The sequence below is a fragment of the Rhinopithecus bieti genome, unplaced genomic scaffold (assembly GCF_001698545.2).
Source record: "Rhinopithecus bieti isolate Rb0 unplaced genomic scaffold, ASM169854v2 scaffold_3734, whole genome shotgun sequence".
Lineage (NCBI taxonomy): Eukaryota > Metazoa > Chordata > Mammalia > Primates > Cercopithecidae > Rhinopithecus > Rhinopithecus bieti.
This window is the reverse complement of record NW_016804423.1, coordinates 3,730,613-3,744,455: the sequence shown is the minus strand read 5'-3', so window position 1 is coordinate 3,744,455 and position 13,843 is coordinate 3,730,613.

Here is a 13,843-nt window from a genome sequence, read left to right as displayed (position 1 = left end):
TCTTGAGGGTTTATAAATAATAAGTCAACAGTGAAGATATATTGAAATTATGAAAGAGTTAAGACAGAAAGAGAAAAGAAGAAAAGACAGATGGAATGAGTGAGAAGAAAATAGCTAACAAGATGGCAGATTTTAATTCAAACATATCAATAATGATACTCAACATGCACGGTCTAAGCGCACCCATTAAAACACAGCGACTGCCAGCTTGGCTAAGAAGCAAACCACAACTATATGCTGTTTACAAGGCCCATTTTAAATGTAAGAATGTAATGCTGAGGAGGAGAAAAGCTATTGGCAGAGACAAGATACACTTGTAAATTTCTGTGAACACAAAAAGAAGACATATTGTGTATAATGCTATATGGGCCTGTGTGTTTTTATGCAGTAAAATTATAATAATATTGACTGAACAGAGATACACATGCAGTTCATGATAGTGATTCCCTCTGTGGAGAGGAGGAAAATGAGCTTGGAAAAAGTCACTAAGAAGATTTCAACTATATAATTGCCAGTAATGTTTTATGTGTTTTATTTTTAAACCAAAGTAAATATGATTCATCATTAACATTTTTTAATATTCAGGGTAGTGAACACAAGAATATTTATTACATTTGTTGTAGGTTAAGTTGTGTTGATATCTTTTATTCATACACATTTTAGTGTATATTTCAAAAGAACTCCTAAATATAAAATATGATCATCAAACTTAAACAAAGAAATAATAGTTCCTTAGAATCATCAAATATCTAATTAGTGTTTGAATTTTCAGTTGCATCATAAAGGTTATAACTTCTTTTAACAGTTTGTTTGTTCGCATTGGGATCTTAATCAATTCCAGATATTCTGAATGGTTCTTAGTCTTTCGATATGTAAATCTTTCAACCTTACAATTTATTTTTTCCAGGAAACTAAGTTATGAGTTATAGTTTCGATGTATCTTCACTGCTGACTTATGATTTATAAACCTTCAAAGAAAGTTTTTTAGTGGTTGCCCTAGGGCTTATAAAACACATGTGAGGTTCTAACTCTTGGAACCTCAGAATGTGTCCTTATTTGGAAATAGGTCATTGCAGATAAAATTAGTTAAGTAAAAATAAGGTCATACCAGAGTAAGGCTGTGCCCAACCCAATATGACCGATGCCCTTATGAGAAGAAACATGGAAACAGGCAGCACAGAGCAAAGGTTATATGAAGAGACAAGGGAGGAAGCCAAGTGACGGCAGAGGCAGAGACTGGAGTGATGCATTTAAAGCCAAGGAATGCCAAGAGGGGCCATAGCCACAGAAGGTAAGAGGTGAAGACAGGGCCTCCGTAGAGCCTTCACAGGGAGCACAGTCCTGCGACGCTCTGACTTCAGACTCACGGCTTCTAGAGCTGGGAGACAACCCATGTCTGCTGTTTAAATGTTTTTCTCCAAAATAGGAAAACAAAGAAAAACAAATGTTTCTTACTATACATGCTCTTTAGCACTTTTTAACATTTAAGAATGTATGTTGGAAATATTTCGTAACTGTGGCTAGAGCTCCATCACATCCTACCATATGGAAGCACCATGATGATTTAGTCAGTTCCCTATTGGTGGACACATGATTGTTCCCTAGTTGTTGCCATGTGAAGTATTTTTGTACCTCTGGATGGAAGCACGGCTTATTCTTATGTAGCCTTATCAAAAAATAAAAACCTGCATCTGAATCTAGCTATCAATTTACAGAAAATCCCAGGGACAAAAGAATCCATCAAATGGAAGATGAAGATGCAACAAGCAAAATCTAAACTGTGAGAAACTCCATAGGGCAAATAACTTAGTTTCCTGAAGAAAGTAAAGATTTATGGATTGAAAGACTAAGAACCATTCAAAATATCTGGAACTGATTAGGATCCTGATACAAACAAAAAACTGTTTAACAAGTTACAACATTTATGATGCAATTGAAAATTCAGAATCTGATTAGATATTTGATGATACTAAGGGATAACTGTCACTTTAAGTTTGAGGATCGTATTGTTTTTAGGAGTTCCTACTTTTTTGAAATATATACAAAAACACAGATGGATAAAAGAGGTGAAGTCTGTGATTTGTTTCAAAATATTACGATGCACTAGGAGTAGTGAGGAAATCGACAAACCGAGATTGGCTGCAAGTTGGTAATTGCTAAAGTTGGGATACAGACACTCACAAATTCATTATTATTTTTTCTATTTTTGAATAAGGTTAACATTTTCCATAATAAACAGGTTTTAATGTTGTTTCAGTGAACATCCTTGTGTTCATACATCTGTTGCCATTTGTGTGATTAAATCTGTAAGATAAATTTCTGAAAGTGAAAATGACAGGTCACATTAATTTCAGTGTTTATAGATTTTGTCAAATTGCCCTCCACAAGAGTATACAAATATGTATTCCCACAAGGCACGAGCATGGGTGAGAATGGTAGGGCATGCAGGAGATCTTTATATATGAGAAACACTAAGCGTTTGTCTGTGACACTACCTTTGTCGTATAGGGGTAAATGCAAAACAAAAAATATTTAAAATTAATTTTCCTGCCACAAAAGGGGTTAAGAGATTCCTCTCCCTTTTCTTAAAGCATTCAACTTTAGATAATTTGTTATTTTATATTCTCTCTCTCTCTCTGTTTCAGAAGTGTGTAGCTATTTTTTAAACCTGTGTTAGTCATTTTGCATTGCTATAAAGAAACACCTGAGGCTGGGTAATTTATAAAGAGGCTTATTTGGCTCACAGTTCTTCAGGCTGTACAGGAAGCATGGCTCCAACATCTGCTTCTGGGGAGGCCTCAGGGAGCTTCCAGTCATGGCGGAAGGCAAAAGGGAGGCAGGCTCATTACCTGGTGAGAGCGAGGGCAAGAGAGATGCCAGGCTCTTTTAAACAACCAGCTATAATGTGAGCGACCAGAGGGAGAACTCATTCATTACCATGGGGAGAGCACCAAGCCATTCATGAGGGATCTGCCCCTAAGACACAAACACCTCCCACTAGACCACACCTACAACATGGGGGACCCTATTTCAGCATGAGATTTGGTGGGGACAAACATCCAAACTATATCAAACCTAAATAAGCTTCTTGCCAGCATTACAACACAGGAATATCTTTCCCAAGAACCTGGAAGCCATCTCTTTGAAATGCATCAAGGAAGAGAGCAGTCCCTCTCCCAGTTTCCATGGGAGAGCAGGAGCTGACTGGTGGGTGCCTGGCTCCCAGCTGCAAGCCTCTCTCCTGTCGTGAAGTTTTCTTTTTCCTTTGGATAACTATAATTAGCAAACACAGTTGGCCACCCGGTTACCAGGTGAGCTGAAGATGAGCTAAGTGTGACAAGTGGTACTGTCAAGTCCTCCTACCTTGTTTCTCCTGTGAACATGAATGTGCAGGTGGTATTGCCTAGAAGGAAAGGGGGAGATTTCTTTCCATCTTTGCCATCTCTTGGCGAAAGCCTGTGATGCACATCACATTATGGTTTCATGCTTATTCAATTAAAAACACTGTTTTCTTCTCTTCTACTTTTGTGGCACAGTCTTCTGGGTTGGCAGGACACTTTGTTTTCATTACGTTTTCCCATAAGTTGATATTTTCCATGAAGATCTTTTAATTTTTTATGAAGTTGACTTATCAATCTATCAAAGCTCCTGCTATCAAATCTTATTTTTAAAGAGAAGTTTTTTTCTTTCTCCCCTCAACAATTTTTTTCTCGTTACAAAAGTAATATATACTCATGGAAAGTGCAATCAACAGACATGATCTATTGATAAATGATACAACGTATGATGGAGGGGCATCTGCCTCATGTCTCAACCCCAGAACCACAATGACCAGCTGAGGGAAAGGCTTCCCATCCTCTGTCCTACACATTTTTGAAAAAAATTGACTGTACTCTTTGTATTATTTAATAATAACTTTATTACAATATGCTTTATTGCAATATTATTCACCTATCATAACATTCGTTTTAAAGTTTGAAATTCAGTAGCTTTTAGTATATCCAGAGAGTTGCGTGATATCCCACTATCTAACTTCAGCACATTTTCACCCCACAAAGAATCCCCTTACCCTGTAGCAGGCATGCCCTCTCTCCCTCACCATCCCAAGTCCTAGGCAGCCCCTAATCTGCTTTCTGAGTCTATGTATTTGCCTATTCTGGACATTTCATATGAATGGAGTCATACAACACGTAGGCTTTTGCCTCCGGCATCCCTCCCTGAATACAATGTTTTCCAAGCTCCTCCACACCAGGGCATGGGTCAGTGCTCTATCCCTTTGTGGCAGGTAATATTCACCAGATGGACAGACCACACTTCATTTCTCCACTCACCAGTTGATACGGTTTGGCACTGTGTCCCCACCTAAATCTCATCTCGAATTGTAATCATGTGTCAAGGGAGGGAGGTGACTGGATCATGGGGGTGGTTCCCCCATGCTGTTCTCATTATGAGTGAATTATCACAAGATCTGATGGTTTTATAAATGACAGTGTTTCCTGTGCTGACACCAACTCACTTTCTCGCCTGCCGCCACGTAAGATGTGCCTGCTTCTCCTTCCATCATAATTATAAGTTTCCTGAGGCCTCCTGAGCCATGGAGAACTGTGAGTTAATTAAACCTCTTTCCTTTATAAATTACCCAGACTGGGGAAGCGCTTTACAGCAGTGTGAGAAAGACTAATACACCAGTTAACGGGCATGTGGGTTGTTTCCACTGACATGAATTGGGTTGTATTCCACTGTTACAAATAAGGTTGCTATAAACATTCATGTGCAGGCTTTTGTGGGGACATGTTTTTGATCCTTGTGGGTATGCACCTAGGATTGGAAATGCTGGGTCATATGCACTGTGAGTGTAGCTGTCTGAAAGCTGCCAGCCAGCTTTCACAGCAACTGCACACATAATCATCTGTAGCTTTTTCTCTTCTCACAACTGTTCATGTCAGGGCAGTAGATTCTCCTCACTCTTTGTGACAGCTGAGCTGTATGCCATAGTGTGAATATGTTGTACATTTTTCAATAGTCCTTGAGTCATAGACAGATTGTTTTTTAATTGCTTACTGCTATAAATGATGCCTCAGTGATTTGAATACACATTCTTGGACAGTGGTGCAATGGTTTCAGCAGGACAGAAACCTAGAATTACTGAGTTAAGGGTGCATTTACCATTTTGATAGCTACTGACAGAGTCCTTATGACTTAAAAGTTTCAGATGGCTTGAAAATTCTCTCACTATGATGCAGCCCAGGCTTTAATCCTGAGAGTGCATTCAGATTAATCAATTATCATGATCTGACCACCATGATTATTCAGAAACTTTGAATAAGTTCATGAGAAGATCATTCTGATCTGAATACAGGTTTCAGGAAACTCAACCAGAAGCTAAAATGTTATGCAATTCTAATATTTTGACATTAGGCTGTATATTAGGTGAGAAAATAGTTGTTGTTGAAGAGAAGTTACAGTGTTTTGATTCTGAGTTAAAAAGCTAGAGGAACGGTGAGTCCATGATGATGAGCCTCTCAGGCACGGAACATGTGCACCAACGAAACCTGGCTTGCAGGACAATGCCGCTTGTTGTCACACATCATCTGTCTGACAGGCAAGATAGTCACACAGCACTCTGCACTTACACACCCAACCTGCCTGAAGCACATTTGGGATTTTCCACCAGAAACTGTATTTTGGACCCATGAGGTATTCTAATAGTTATAAAGCTTCTTTCTTTGAAGTTAAGTTTTAATTTTTCAAAGACTCAAAATAACTAAAAACAAAGACTAATAAAGTGTATTTATTGGGCCGGGCACGGTGGGGCTCGAGCCTGTAATCCCAGCACTTTGGGAGGCCGAGAAGGCGGATCACAGAGGTGGAGATCAAGACCATCCTGACGTAACGATGGTGAAACGCCTGTCTCTACTAAAAAAATTACAAAGAACTAGCCCGGGCGAGGTGGCAGGTTCCTATAGTCCCCACTACGTCGGGAGGCTGAGCCATGAGATGGCATGAACCCAGAGGAGAGCTTGCAGTGAGCTGAGATCCGCCACTGCACTCCAGACTGGGTGATCGAGCCAAAAAGACAGACCCGTCTCAAAAAAAAAAAAAAAAAAAAAAGAAAAAAAGGATTTTATTGTACACGAATGATACAGAATGAGGCATTTTCTTTGGGACAGGGGAGGGACTTTGATAACAGGGGAGGCTGTGCACATGTGTGGGGAGTAATATGGGAACTCTCATATACCCCCAAATACACCTCGATTTGGCTGTAAACCCAAAGTGCTCTAAGAAACTAAATGTTTTTTTTTTAGAAGAATAGTGTTTTGAAGACTGGCCTGAAAAAAATTTTCCAAGAAAGAACTCCAAAAGCATTGATCCTGGCAGCACCATGAGGTAAATATTCACCTTGCAAGCCAACCATCTGGACAAGAACACAGTGACTTGGATGGGTCTGTAGCAGTACATTTGTTCAAAACCACCTTTACTTTGTGATATGGTTTGACTCTGTGTCCCCATCAAATCTCATCTTGAATTGTAATTCCCATGTGTCAAGGGAGGGACCTGGTGCAGGTGATTGAATCATGGGGGCGGTTTTCTTATCATAGTGAGTTCTCATGAAATCTGATTGCTTAAAGTGTGGTATTTTCCTCTATTCTCTCTCCCTCTCTCCTGCAACCATGTGAAGAAGGTCCTTACTTCCCCTTTGCCTTCCGCCATGATTGTAAGTTTCCCAAGACCGCCTCCACCATATGAAATTCTGAGTCAATTAAACCTCTTTTCTTCTTACATTACTCATTCTCCCATAGTTCTTCACAGCAGTGTGAAAACAGACTAATACGGGAAATTGATACTGGGAGCTTGGGGAGCTACTACAAAGATATTTGAACGTGTGGAAGTCACTTTGGAATTGGGTAACAGGTTGGAACAGTTTGGAAGGCTAAGACAGGAAGATGTGGGAAAGTTTGGAACTTCCTAGAGACTTGTTAGATGGTTTTGACAAAACTGACCATAGTAAAATGAACAATAAAGTCCAGGGAAGTGGTCTCAGATGGAGATGAGGACCTTCTTGGGAACTGGAGCATACGTCACTCTTGCCATGCTTCAGCAAAGAGACTGGCAGCATTTTGCCCCTGCCCCAGAGACTTGTGGAACTATGAACTTGAACCAGATGATTTAGGGTATCTGGCTGATACGTTTCAACTGTGTCTCCACCCAAATCTTATCTTGAATTTCCATGTGTTGTGGGAGGGACCCAGTGGGGGTAAGTGAATCATGGGGGCAAGTCTTTCCCATGCTGTTCTCGTGATAGTGAATAAGCCTCATGAGATCTGCTGGTTTATAAAGATGAGTTCCCCTGCACAAGCTCTCTCTCTGCCTGCTGCCATCCATGTAAGACGTAACTTGCTCCTCCTTGCCTTCTGCCATGATTGTGAGGCCTCCCCAGCCATGTGGAACTGTAAGTCCATTAAACCTGTTTCTTTTGTAAATTGCCCAGTCTCAGGTCTGTCTCTATCAGCAGCATGAAAATGGACTAACACACAGGCAGAAGAAACTTTTAAGCAGCAAAGCCCCCAAGATGTTACCTTTTCTGAAAAAATTGGAACTTACGTTTAAAAGGGAAGGAGAGGATAAAAGTTTGAAAATTTGTAGCCTGACCCTGTGGTGAAAAGGAAAACCCACTTTCTGGGGAGAAATTCAAGCCACCAGCTACAGAAATTTGCGCAAGTAAAGGGAAGCCAAATGTTAACAGCCAAGACAATGGGGGAAATGTGTCTAGGGCATTTCAAAAATTTTCAAGGCAGTCCCTCCTATCACAGGCCCAGAGGCAAAAAATGGTTTCATGGGCCAGGTCCAGGGCCCTACTGCTGATCTGTTCAGCCTCAGGATTTGGTGCCCTGTGTCCCAGCCACTCCAGCTATAGCCATGGCTAAAAGGGGCCAAGGTACAGCTTGGGCCATTGCTTTGCAGGGTGCAAGTCCCAAGCCTTAGCAGCTTAAACATGGTGTTGGGCCTGCAGGTGCACAGAAGGCAAGAGTTGAGGTTTGGGAGCCTGATGCATGGAAACACCTCGATTTCCAGGAAGAATTCTGCTGCTGGAGTGGAGCCCTCATGGAGAACCTCTACTAGGTTAGAGCAGAGGGGAAATATGGAGTTGGAGCCCCCACACAGAGTCCCCACTGTGGCACTGCCTAGTGGAGCTGTGAGAAGACAGCCACCATCCTCCACACTCCAGAATGCTAGATCAACCAACAGCTTGCACTGTGCACCTGAAAGAGTCACAGACACTCAACACCATATCATGAAAGCAGCTCCGGGAGTTGTACCCTGCAGAGTCACAGAGGTGGAGTTGCCCAAGGTCTTGGGAGTCTACCCCTTACATCAGCATGCCCCGGATGTGAGACATGGAGTCAAAGGAGATCATTTCAGAGCTTTAAGATTTAATGACAGCCCCACTGGGTTTCAGACTTGGATGGGGCCCACAGCTCCTTTGTTTTGGTCAATTTCCCACTTTTGGAATGGAAGCATTTATTCAATACCTGTACCGTCATTGTATCTTGGAAGTAACTAGTTTTTTTTATTTTACAGGCTCATAGGCAGAAAGGACTTGTCTTGTTTCAGATGAGACTTTGAAGTTTTGAGTTAACGCTGGAATGAGTTAAGGCTCTGGGGGACTGTTGGGAAGGCATGATTGGTTTTGCAAGGTGAGAAAGACATGAAATTTGGAAGGGGCCGGGGTGACATGATATGGTTTGGCTCTGTGTCCCCACCCAAATTTCATCTTGAATTGTAATCCCTGGCCAGGCACAGTGGCTCACACCCGTAATCCTAGCACTTTGGGAAGCCGAAGCAGGTAGATTGCCTGAGCTAAGAAGTTCGAGACCAGCCTGGGGAACATGGTGAAACCCCATCTCTACAAAAACCTAGCCAGGCGTGGCAGCATGTACCTGTAATCCCAGTTATTCGGGAGGCCGAGACAGGAGAATTACTTGAACCCAGGAGGTGGAGGTTGCAGTGAGCTGAGATTGTGCCACTGTACTCCAGCCTAGGCAACAAGAGACTCTTTCTCAAAAAAAAAAAAAAAAAATAGAATTGTAATCCCCGTATGTTGAGGGAGGGACCTGGTGGGAGGTGATTGCATCATGGGGGCAGTTTCCTCCATGCCGTTCTCATGATAGTAAGTGAATTCTCATGAGCTCTGATGGTTTAAGTGTGGCACTTTCCCCTTCATCCTCTCTCTCTCTCTCTCTCCTGCCACCGTGTGAAGAAGGTCCTCACTTCCCCTTTGCTTTCCACTATGATTGTAAATTTCCTGAGGCCTCCCCAGCCATGTGGAACTATGAATCAATTAAACCTTTTTGTTCATAAATTACCCAGTCTCAGGTAGTTCTTTATAGCAATACAAAAATGGACTAACACACTTTGTTCCTTTTTTTATATTGAATATGGACAGCAGACTCCTAAGTAATGGGAATTAAATTTGTGTAAGTGAGTAATTGCTGCTTCCAGTAATGACTGAATGGGTAATTTGGACCAGGCTGTCTGTGGAACACAACTAGAAAAGCTGGCAAAACATGCAAACATCTGCTTTATGGTTCGGGAGAGGTAACAAGGTGTGTAGAATGACCAGGCCAATGAGTAGGCCTAGGAAGGGGAAACTGGGGCTCAGGAAGTCGAAGAAACATAAAATAAACACAGAGAAGCTAAATGGAAGAACATAATAAAGACCTTAATAGAAATTAATAAAATATTAACACACAGTAAAGAGAATCAAGAAAACCAAAACTTGGTTCTTGCAGAAGTCTAGTAAAATAAATAATCCTCTGGCAAAAGTGACCAAGAAACAAGTGGCAGGGAAGTAGGGTGGACAGGGCGCAAAAAAATATTCAACATCAAGAATGAAAAGGGAGCATTTCTACAAAGCCTGCAGAATTAAACATGGCAACAAGAGGATGTCATGTGTAATTTTATAATTATTTGAAAATTAAATGAAGTAGACAAGTTCCTATAAAGTTACAAACTACTGTTGGTACAACTTAATCCTTTACTGTTCGTCTGAGAATACTCGCTGGCTATGCTTGCAGCAGCAACATTTACCCCGAGATAACTCTCCACAAAATTGCTCACTTTTATTATGATCTTTGCACAGCTCGAATACATCAACTTTGGAAACAAAATACATCATTCTATTTATAGCATTCTGCTTTTAGTAGTGGTATTTTCCATTTACAAAATACAGTAATTCTCAACTGCTGAAAATGTCAAATCCTAGAAAATGTAGCATTCCTACACATGATGTTAACATCGTTCTCAAACAGTTGTTGCTGAAGATTCATTTGATACATCCGATTTCTCTGAAATAGATTATCCTGATGATTCAGATGATTCTGATGCTAGTTCTGTTTAGAAGTAACTCCAAGAACAGTTTTTATATTTTATTTTCACATTGAAAATCAATCAGATTTGCTCCAGCTTCAAAGAGCATGTTTACGTAAAAGCAAATGAGTGCTGGCAGTGAGCTGGACGTCATTTTTCTAAATGGGAAAGGGGTTAACTTATGACTTCCACTGAACATTTCAGGAAGAAGCTAAAGCCAATGCTACGAAAAGAGGGGCCCGATCTCAGCTCATTTTACGAAGCCACAACAGCTTTGTTACTTAGTTCTTACTGTAAACTAAATGTGTTCCCCCAAAATTCATGTGTTAAACCTAATCACCAGTGTGAGAGATAATGTTCAGAGGTAGGGCTTTTGGGAGGTCTTGAGCTCATGGGGCAGATTCCTCATGAATGGGATGAATGTCCTTATAAAAGAGACCCCAAAGAGCTCCCTCACCCCTTCCACCATGTGAGCACACAGCAGGAAGGCTCCGTCTATGAACCAAAAAGCCCTCACCAGACACCGACTCTGCCAAAATAATTAAACCTCGATCTGGGACTTTCCAGCCTCCAGAACTGTGAGAAATCAGTTTCTGTTGTAAAAAGACCCAGTCCATGGTATTTTGTTACAGCATCTGGAAGACATTTAGACAGTCCTATAAACAGTATTAACAAATTTAACTCAGCAATAAATAAAAAGCATAACACATTGTGATCAACTGTCGCTTATAGCAGGAATGCAAGGTTGTTTTAGTATTCGGCAATCCAGCTGGGCATAGTGGCTCATGCCTGTAATCCCAAAACTGTGGGAGGCCAAGGTGGGAGCATCGCTTGATGTCAGGAATTCGAGACCAGCCCGGGCAACATAGCAAGACCTCATCTCTACAAAATGTTTTTGAAATTAGCCAGGTTCACGCCCGGTGCAGTGGCTCAGCCCTGTAATCCCAGCATTTTGAAAGGTCGAGGTGCGAAGATCACCTGAGGTCAGGAGTTCAAGACCAGCCTGACCAACACAGTGAAATCCCATCTCTACTAAAAATATAAAAATTAGTTGGGCATAGTGGCAGGCACCTGTAATCCCAGCTACTCGGGAGCCTGAGGCAGGAGAATCGCTTGAGTGTGGGAGGCGGAGGTTGCAGAGAGCCAAGATCATGCCATTGCCCTTCAGCCTGGGCAACAAAAACAAAACTTCATTTCGAAAAAAAAATAGTAATAATAATAATAATAAAATAAAATCAGCCAGGTTCACTGGCATGTGCCTGTAGTCCTAGCTACTCATGAGACTGAGGTGGGAGGATTGCTTGAGCCCATGAGTTCAAGGCTGCAGTGAGCCAGAGAGCTATGACTGCACCACTGCACTATAGCCTGGGTGACAGTGAGACTCTGTCTCCAAAAATAAAAAGACAATCGATATAATTTCGTATAGTAACAGAATAAAGGAGAAATATCATATCATTAGCTTAATAGATGTATATATAAATAGATGCCTTTATTAAAAGTCAACGTTTGTTAATGATTTTTAGAAAATCTCTCAGTAAACTTAAAATGGAAAGAAACTTTTATAATATGATTAAGTATTTACGGAAAGAAAGCCTACTGCAAACGTACTCAACTGTGAAATGCTGAGAGCTTTCCCTTGGAGACTGCGAGAAGATAAGAATGCCTTTTCTCTCTCTTTTCAGCCTTATTCTGAATGTCCTGCTGGTGCAGAATGTCCTGCTGGTGCAGAAAGGTGTGAAAAAGATGCTACATGTATAAGTAGCGGAAAGGAAGAAATAAAACTGACTTTTTCTCAGGAAATATAATTGTGTGTGTAGACCATCCAAAATAATCTATGAATATATCATCAGAACCAATAAATTGGTTTATTAGACGTAAGACCAATAGGCAAAAATCAACTATATTTTAGCATATCAATAACAAACAGTAGGAAAATCAGTTTTAGAATAACTAAAACAAGCTAAAATAGCACTGAAAGAACAGCAAAAAGTTAGAAATAAATCTGACTGACACATAGTATCTCTAGACAGAAAACCATAAACTACAAGCGTGACAAATAGAAGAAAACCTAATAAAATGGAGAGCTCAACAAGAGGAAGCCTCATTTTTGTAAAGCTATCAACACTCCCTAAAGCGTTCTACAGATCACTGAAATCCCACAATTCAAACAGATCTGTTTGTGAAATGTGACAAGCTGTTTCAGAAAGCTTATGTGACTCACAGTTCTTGGTTTTCGAACATCATTCTTCACTCTCAGGAACCTGGACTCTGTGGGAAAGGGGTTGACTTTAGGCCAGGTTTGGAGAGAGAATAAAGTGGACCTGACACACCCTGGACACAAACAACAACGAGGCAGCTCCAGAGGACACGGCACCAGTGTGTGGGACTCTCCTGCCTCATCTAGGACAATGCAAGCAGCAAAGTCCCCTAAGTTCACACTGATCAAAGTAACTAAACCAGTAAGGGAGGCCAAAGAGCTCTTCCTTATCATAGAAAACTGTTTCCTAGGACAGCTGTAACAAAAGATCACAAACCCAGTGGCCTCAACAACAAAAATGTATTGTCTCACAGCTCTGGAGGCTGGAAGTCCCAGATCAAGGTGTCCATAGGGTTGACTCCTTCTGAGGCTAAGGGATTGTCTGTTCAAGCCTCTCTCCTTGCCTTATAGATGGCTGCCTTCTCCTGGGTCTTCCTATCATCCTCCGTGTGTGTGGCTCTCCACCTAAATCTTCCCTTATTATAAAGGACACATGTCTTATTGGATTGGGGCCCACCCTAATAACCTTACGTTATCTTGATCACCTCTGTAAAGACCAAACTCCAAATAAGGTCACATGTTGAGGTGCTAAGAGTTATGAACTTGGGTGCTGGGGTTATGAACACACAATTCGACCCATAACAGCAACAAATAAATGTAGGAACAATGGGGTTAGAAAAATCATCATTTGAAAACCACCATGTTAACAATCAACTCGGATTAGAATCATCAACAAATGCTAAAACTAATGGATTAAAGAACGATGTGTAACAGGGTATTTACATAGTATCAAAGCATCTCCCTCTCAGAATAAATGCTAATTTACAAAAGGAAAAAAATATTACCTGTACAGAAAAGAGGACTGTCAGACATCTCCTCAACTGTGTGGCGCTGGGAAGCATGTGTTCCATAGTACAAAATTCTTTGTACTATTCTTGCAAATTTTCCGTCAGATTGAAATTATTTCAAAGTAAAATTTACCAAACTTTTTAAAGTAAGTTATTCAAAAATGCAAAGGACTGGAAGAGCCTTGCAAGATCCAGGCAGGAGCTTGCTCTGCTGGGCAGTCACACTGCTCAGAGCTGAAGGTCACAGATGCCGTGGTGGAGGTGGCAGACCGTCTCAGTGTGTCCTAGCTATTGTAACACACCACCACAAACTGGGTGGCTTCTAACAACAGAAATGTATTTCTCACCATTCTGGGGACTGGGAAGTGGA